This window comes from Mus musculus, chromosome 13 (assembly GCF_000001635.26).
Source record: "Mus musculus strain C57BL/6J chromosome 13, GRCm38.p6 C57BL/6J".
Taxonomy (NCBI): domain Eukaryota; kingdom Metazoa; phylum Chordata; class Mammalia; order Rodentia; family Muridae; genus Mus; species Mus musculus.
In genome coordinates this window covers 37,107,102-37,115,487 of record NC_000079.6, presented here as the reverse complement: position 1 = coordinate 37,115,487, position 8,386 = coordinate 37,107,102, and positions in this window count along the sequence as shown.

The following is an 8,386-nucleotide window of genomic DNA, read 5'->3' as shown; positions in this document are numbered from 1 at the left end:
CATCACCAAGTTTAGAGATAGGAAGTCATTGTTGATTAGAATATGTCAAATACCAACAGAACAGTGTCTGAAGCAATGGGCTTTCTCTTACTGCACAGGGCACAAAAGAGGCTACTCGTTTATCATTGAACAAACTCCATGTATTGTTTAAAATTTAATCTTTAATTTAAGAATGACTGACTTGCTGAAGTTAATCAGTGAGAACACAGAGAATGTGCCCTGGTGTATTAATTACTTTCCTATTGCTAAGATAAAGACCATGACAGAACAGAGCTTAGGGAAGAGAGAGAGTGTTTCTTCTTAAACAAAGGGCGGGAGTCCACGATGGCGTAGGGAAAGCATGGTTGACAGGGGCAGGAAGCTGAGGGCCCTCATTTTGAACCACAAACATTACACGGAGAGAGCAAACTTGTACTGACTGGAGTGTTTAAAGTGTCAAAGCCAACCTTTTGTGGTACACCACCTCCTACTATGCCACACCTCCTAAGCCTCCCCTCCCACTAGCAACTACAAAAGGCAGATCCTTCAGAATACCCCTGCATAATGGCCAAAGTTTAGCACAATGAAGTCCATGTCTGTATGTTTGCTTGTTTTCACTCAAAACCAAACTGCAACAACAGCAACAACAAACTTGAGTTTTGTTTGGTCGCTGTTTGAAAAGTTGTGTTCCAGAAATCACTGGCCGTAAGTGAATATTGGAATGACAGTTTAAAAAACATAACTAATGTAATGTCATAGACAGATTGGACAAAACAATAAGAGAGGAAACAGAGAGGAAGAGAAGAGGCCAAGCTTTGATGGGCAGAGTGTATGCCATATAGCCTGGAACTCTCTTTCAGATAAAGTCAGCAGCATTGGCCAAGCCAGTGAAAGAGTCCTAAAGCCTGTAGTGTGGCAGAAACGAAGCCAGGGGATAGTTAGTTAGTCTGTCACTTCCTTGGCCATGAGTTGTGCAGGGGTCCAGATGGCTTCTGTTTTGCTTGGCTCCTGTCACATTATAGAGGTTCATTGGATATCATTAGTCAACCGAATGAGTAAATCCGAACCCCGAGTTTGTATTACTGGTTCCCATTCCATGCTGAAAAGCCACATACACTCAGCATGTGCTCTACCACTGTGTTCTCCACAGCCCAGAAGGGCTCTGTCCTGCTCACAGTTAACGTGTTTTTAATTTAAATGCACGTTAAAGTTTCTTTCATTGCTTCGGATTTTCTATGAATTACACAGGTTTATTTCTTAATCCAAGGGCTCACCTGAAAGTGGATGCAGTCTGCAGAGAAGCAATAATTATGGTTTCAATATGGCCATCTCATACTTGAATCTGCAAAGGGGGCTTCCTTTCCCAGACACATAAATCTACTTCTGGGGATGCTTGTCCACAGAAACTATGACTTATCAATCACAGGTCAGAGCTCACTGAAGTGATAGAGTTTGCAAATTAGTTGTTATCCGATTTTGGTTTGGACATTGAGAAGAAGAACTGGCTCATGGGTCAGCTGTGACCCTGTCCTGTTTGATTAACTCCATCTATTATCACTTCTACTTTCTGTCTGCATAGCACTTTCTTGCATTCATGGTCCTCCTCCTAAGAAAGCATCCTCAAAATAGGCTTGGAGGACCTGCAAAAGAACTTTCTGGGACAGTCTTTAAAAGTGCAAGTCACAGAGCTACCATGTCAGTATGTCTGCTTTTCCCAGCTCTGTATCCCGAGAGGCTGGCTCCTGTCCACTGTGTTCTTGACTCTCTTTCTTCTCTTGGCTTCAGTAAATGGTGGCCCAGGGAAGATACAAGAATGAGAGAGAAGAGAATTGGAACGCTTTCCAGGACCATATGCCATAGCAGTGATATTGGTGTTGTCTTTTCTGCTCCTGCTGAAAACCCAACCCATAACCAAGAGTCTAACTCTCAGTGGCTTGGGTGACCCAAATTCCATGCTTTGACTCTTGTGACTAAGAGTAGTGATGCCCCTCTGTTGCCTGGGTCTCAGTATTCCTAACGGGGTTTCTTAACCTTGTCCTTGTCTAAGTGAGTAGGCTTTGATTTGATCTTTCCTTGACCCACCTGAGATGAGTTCAGTCTTCTTGTTAACTCGGATCTGATAAGTCAGACTCTGCTTTGGACCCCAAGTCATTCCTCATTTCCTTTTCTTTTTAGTATTTCTAACTGTGGTGGGATACAGGAGATAGACTGTCTATTGTCTTAACTGCTTTGGAGTGTAGAGGTCAGTGGTGTGAAGCACGCTCGTTTGGCTGTTGCAGCCATCACTACCATCCAGCTCCAGAATCCTATTCAGCTTCCTAAAGTCAGTGTCCTACTTCACACTAGCTCACCTTTGGGCGCCCAGTCACCCATGGGGTGCCAGACATAGGAGTAGGGAACAAAGTGTCAGACGGGGTTATTCATGGGTTCACTATGAGGCGGGGACCATGCACTTCCAAACTCCTGGATATCAGGCACTGCTTACTTGGAGCCAGGGCTACTGGGAGCTCTGGCTTTGCTCATCAATGGCTGCAGTTGTGGCTGGGAGCTCAGAGAGGCCTTTTACAGTAGATTTAGGCAGCAGCTCTGTAGGTTTCATGCTCCCCATGGCCATCCTCAATGAAAGAGACAGTTCTTGGTTCCAAACTGTTTATTGGTTGTTCATCATGGAAAATGGATGCATACCATTCCAACCTCTCAGGGTGGACTTGAGATTAAATACCTTTTGCAGGGAGGAATGTCCCAGAAGGGGAGACTATTGACCTAACCCTCAAGGCCTCTGTTCTGGGCCTACGTGACCCGTGGTCACGTTTCCTTATTTCGGAAGTGTGGCACGTGTACCAGGCTAGGAATTTGGCAGGGAGCAGAGAGGTGTCTGCCATTTCAGCTGTGCACCCACCGAGTTCCCGTCGTCTTAGCCCGCTCTACCCACTAAGCTTCCTGGCATGATTTACTGTTGTACAGATACCAGCATAATTTTCTTAGTTTTAACAAGCTCTAGGAAGGTGGCCAGTGAGTAGTCCTGATGCCCAATGTTAACTCTGTCATTCCCTTATGCTACTGGAAGAAAGTTACTAAATTTCTCGGCTTTCTGTCTTTATGGGTGAATTGGACAATTCCATGGTGGTTAACCTGTTCTTTATACCTTGTAGCTGAGACACTCTGTGTGGCTTAATTAGCATTCAGTCTGGGGTGGTTTAAGCTTCATCTGGAAACTGGCAATGTGTGTAGATGTTTTGGGTTGTCACAGCTGGGGTGGGAATACTCATAACATCTCGTGGGTAGAGGCTGAGATGCTGCTAAACATTCCTTCGATGCAACAGGACAGCTGGCCAACACGAGATTTACCCAGGTGCAAATCATTAGTGACAAGGTTGAGTCACTGTGTCCATGGGGAGACCCTGATGCTCGTAAGAAGCATCCAGGCTGTACTTTCTCCATAAGTGCACCTAGGGAAAATCACAGCTATGAGCTGTATGAGGAAACTACAAGAAGAATGAACGGAGAGCATATGTCAAACTGCTTTCTCCCCCTTGTTCACTGTGCACGATTAATGGGAACTACCATTTCCCAACAGGTTTCATTTATAATGATGAAATAAGCTGTAAATGAATGTGCTAAACTTCACAGAGAGTAGAGTAGATTCATATCATCTACCATACTCCTACTAGCTAAATGTCAATATGAAATGCCTGTCTTCTCCAGGGTGGTCTACACATGCACTTTGAAGGTCCGTTGTTAAAGAAGATTGGAGAGATGACTGGAGAGATGTTCCCGTTAGTGTTACACGTTTCATCTGTAGGGAAGCTAGCCACGCACGACACTTTTGAAGCCTTATGTGAAGGATGGTAGATCTGTTGCTGTGACTCGGCTTCCCCAGATCTTGGTTATAGATTTCATCCATCGTCACTCTTGGCTCATGGCCGCTGTAAACACACTGTATACATATGTATGTATAAGCTGTGCCTCTTCAGGACAGGCTGCTGGAAATCCACTTGTGCAGATGGTTCCCAGGAAATGTCCATGTTCTATGGAAGGGCTCAGCTAATATGCAGTGGTATCAGTGGGGAGATCTTGGAAGTAAATGTCACCTTCATGCTACTCAGTCTCCTCAACCCCTTTCCTAATGAGAAGCAGGTGGTGACTGAATGCAAAGGAGGTTTGTTCCATGCCAACCTTGGATGTGTTTCATGTTTGGGAAATGCAGGCTGGGCAGTGGGGACTTAAGTGGCACCACAACCACCGTGTTCCCATGCTCCGGTAACTACGAGGACTAATTGCTGTGTTAACAAGAAGCGGGATTTATTCAGACTTGCTGGATAGAAGGGTACGTTCAATTTTCTACAAGTACAACTCAGTTCTGCTTCTGCCATTGCTTCTGCATTCCAAAGAGGCACTGATCAAAGGAAGTCTCCAGAAAACAGCAAGTCCCTACTGTACAGTCTGGGGTACCCCTGCTGCCGAGGAGAGCCCTGTAGGCTGGTGGCAGCTAGTGATGTCCTTGACTGTTCACTGTTACTCTCCTGCGTGCCTACCTATAGAGTTTTGAAATTGTTTCACATTCAAAGTAGATGTGCCAAATGAATCCAGAGAGGCTGCAGGAAAAAATCCAGGACCATTAGTGCCAGATGACCACAGGAAATGAGATCTTGAAAGGTGGTTTGAAAGTAATAGAGAAGAGAACAGCTAACATGCTGTTTCACAATGGATCACTTCTCCCCTTCATAGACTTTTATTATTTCACCAGTTCCCAAATGGTCACCTAACTCCCCCTCTAAGTCCTTCCAGTTTGTTTACTAGCCCAGCCAGGTCGATGATTACGAAGCCTGAGTCAGACGAAGTTATTCTCCTGCACATTTCCTTACAACAGTCTTATCTAACTCAGCAGACTCCCCAAAGCCATTCCCAAGGTCTGCAAGACTGTGTGCTCTGGTTTTATCACTTCCAGACCCTTTTTCCTCTCCATTTACTCTGCTATGACTACCTTTTCTTCCTTGTGGTACAAGCCATCAGAAAGTCTACCTTGGGAGTCTTTGTACTTGGAGGATCCTGTGCCTGAGGTACTTTCTCCCAGATTCCCAGACAACTGGCTTCTTCATTCAACCTCCCCTCAAAGTTCTCTTTCTCTGAGTCGGCCTTGTGCAGCAGCCTATAGAGAACAGAGTAGTGATCTGGCCTGACCTAGGTCTCAACAGCATCACTCTGGTTGGGCTAGTGGACAGACTGGCAAGGCTAAGATCAAGAAGAGCCCAGTGGGGATTCTTGAAGAATGCAAGTCAAAGCTTGGGTAGAGTCGGAGCAATGGCTTCCACCAACCCCAGTACCCCAGTGCTCATAACCTCTGACACGAGGAGAGAAATGCCACCCAGTGACTTCAGAGTCCCCAGACAATGGCCAGTTGAACATGCCACTCTCCATTTTCCCTATGTATGTACTAGACTTGGACCAGCCAAAAACACAGTATCAGAGAAGAAATGTGAGGGCTGGGCTAGGTATTCAAAACTCTAGCTTTTGGCTTAGATGAATCATAAGCTCTTTGATCCAGGGATTTATTCCCTAGAGGTCCACAATTCTTCATATACCAACAGCTAGCTTTTGACAACACACAAGGGTAATTTCTGAGTTAACAATTTTTTTCAAGCTTCATAGGTCAGCATTTGGTCTTTGCTTATCAAAAGAAAACATGTAAACCAATTACCTACATTACTATAGTCCAAATTTATTACCCCATACATCAAAAATACTTGACAATAAGTAGTCAAGAAAGAAATAATAATGGAGACAGGGGAAAGAATTCTTTACAAGAGTTGTAACTTGATTATCTAGCCCTGTCTTCAGTTCCCAGATTTCCTGTTACAGTGAGTCAGCTATGAACCCAGTGGGACAAGGCACTTCAGTGTTTAAAGAAAGTGGATGGGATACTTGAGGTTTGCTGTTGTCATTAAAAACGTGGCATGTGCTGAGCTGAGCTAGAAAGATAGCTGGTTGGATAAAAGTACTTATGCACAAGGCTGACGAACTCACTTCCATCTCTAGAGCCCATGATGAAAGGACTGAGTAACCCTGGAAATTATTTCTCTTACCTTCCACACACCTCTCATTAACAGCAACAACACAACAATAACAGCAGCAGCAGCAACAACGACAGCATTAACAACAACAATACAACTAAAATAAGAATTTTAAGACAAATAAACATTGGCATGTGTTTTTGTGTATTGTATTAACAGTATGCCATGATTTGAAAATGAGTGCAACGTTTATAGTGTGTCCTAAATGTATCATGTACCACAGAGCTTTAATGCTGTGAGCGTAGTTTACCAAAATGACCACATACCATGACGAAGAGGCCACAGGCTAGACTGTATGTACAACTGGGCCGAGTCTCGCTATTTCCAGAACTTGCTGTTACAGAAAGCACTTATGTCAGATGAGGCTGTTGTACTTCCCTGAGTCATTTCCCATGAGCACTTAATTTATTGCTATTTCTCAGATTACTCACTATTTTTTAATGTGGCTTTTTATTTGAGGAGGCTTGTCCGCTGAGGTACTCCAAATTATAATAACCAGCATGGTGACACAGTGTCTTTTGAACAGCTTCATAACTATGGGCACTTCATGAACTATATATATCATTTTATTTTCTTAGGGGTGACTGGAATGATTATTTTATAACCCAAGTTAGGCTGAACATCTATAAGATATGAGGTGAATTTGAACTTCTACAAGAATCCACCAAAAACCAGAGGATGCATTGGTCTCAGTCGTCCAGAAGCTGTTCAACAGTGGTGAGGTTTATCCAGGTCTCAAACATGCAAACAAAGGGAAGGTCACCTTCATTGTTGCTAGTTTCAGTTTCTTCTGGGAGCATCAGAGCCCCAAATGGCTCTATCCAACCCCTCCCTCTCCCCATCCCCCAACAGCATAGATTGCTATTTCCTTTGTCAATTACTGCCTCAGAATGTGGTACTTTTACCTCTGAGGTTCTGTACAGTTACTACATTCAGCTCGTCACTGTCATCAGCATAATATATAGAAGACATTTCCAGAAGGCCGGGTTAGTTGAGCCTGGCAGTGATAAGTCTTTCCTGAAATGGACCTTGACTAAGCTGGGATGAAGTCTTAGCAGACACTTGAGACTAATTTCTCTTCAGATTGCTTAGAGTTGGAAAGCTATTATTTGAAGTTAATAATTTAAGAATACCGTGTGTAGAAATACAATAATGCCCATTTAAATTTTCTTATCTTATAGAATGCACCAGGTGATAAAGTGATAAGAAAAGATTAAGCGAATCTGGACCCATTACCACAATATTTTTTTTGATGAACCATCCCATGTAATTGCTGTGCTTTTGATCATTTTCAATTTCCTAGAACATGTTGGACAGAGGTCATTGTGCAGTGTGAACTAAATACTGACTCGTAATATACAATGACCCTAATCTACTAATCTTTCTGCCTAGAATACCCTGAGTCAGCTTACAAATATTTTCCCCAGTCTGTTTGCAGACACTTATACAGGGGCACACAAAGAAGTCAGAGTATGGCAAGCTGACGATTCTCTTTCTTGTGTAATGTCCTTGCAGCTTCAGAGGACAGATGTGCCAACATGTAGATAAAGTTTGACGCATTGATTCGCTGTGCCAAAAGCTAAGCTCTTGAGAAACCTGATTTTCTCATTCAAAAGCATAATGTAGTCTCACTTCATATGCTTCTAAGTGACTTGAATGATCTTGTACTCGGGGTATATACAATGATTTACTTCAATATGCCTCCTTTTTTATGCACACAATAATGCAGTTAGCATCTAGGGAAATGTATATTTGCATACTTGAACAACTATTTCAATAGAATAAATTTCTGGAAGACAAATTTAGGTTTCAAGGAAATGTATATTTAAACAATAATAGGCATTACTAAAAGTCTTTGTTTCCACATTCTTGTCAGCTCTGGATATCAAAAATTTTAAATATTTATCAACTAGTGTTTGAAAAACATATTGTTTTTGCTTTGGCTAGCATGTATTTGATTAGTAAAGAGGCTGAATATATTTTCATAAATTTACAAGCTATTTTTCATCTCTTCATTTGAGAATGACCTATTTATGGTCTTGGTTTATGATTCTATAGGTTTTTTTCCTCACTAAGTCACCTGAGCTTCTTACAGAAAAAATACTATTTTGTTACATATATTGCAACTATTTTTTACAGTCAAATATTGATTATGATGAAACATTTCTAATAATGTCATCCTTACTTTATGCTCTGGACAATTTATGAAAAATTAATAAGGGCACCTTAATATCATTATCAACAAGAGGAAAAACATTTGCTTAAATGTAGAATTAATAAAGAGGTATAAATAACTTTTATTAAACATGGAAATATCCAGAAGGTTACAACCTTAC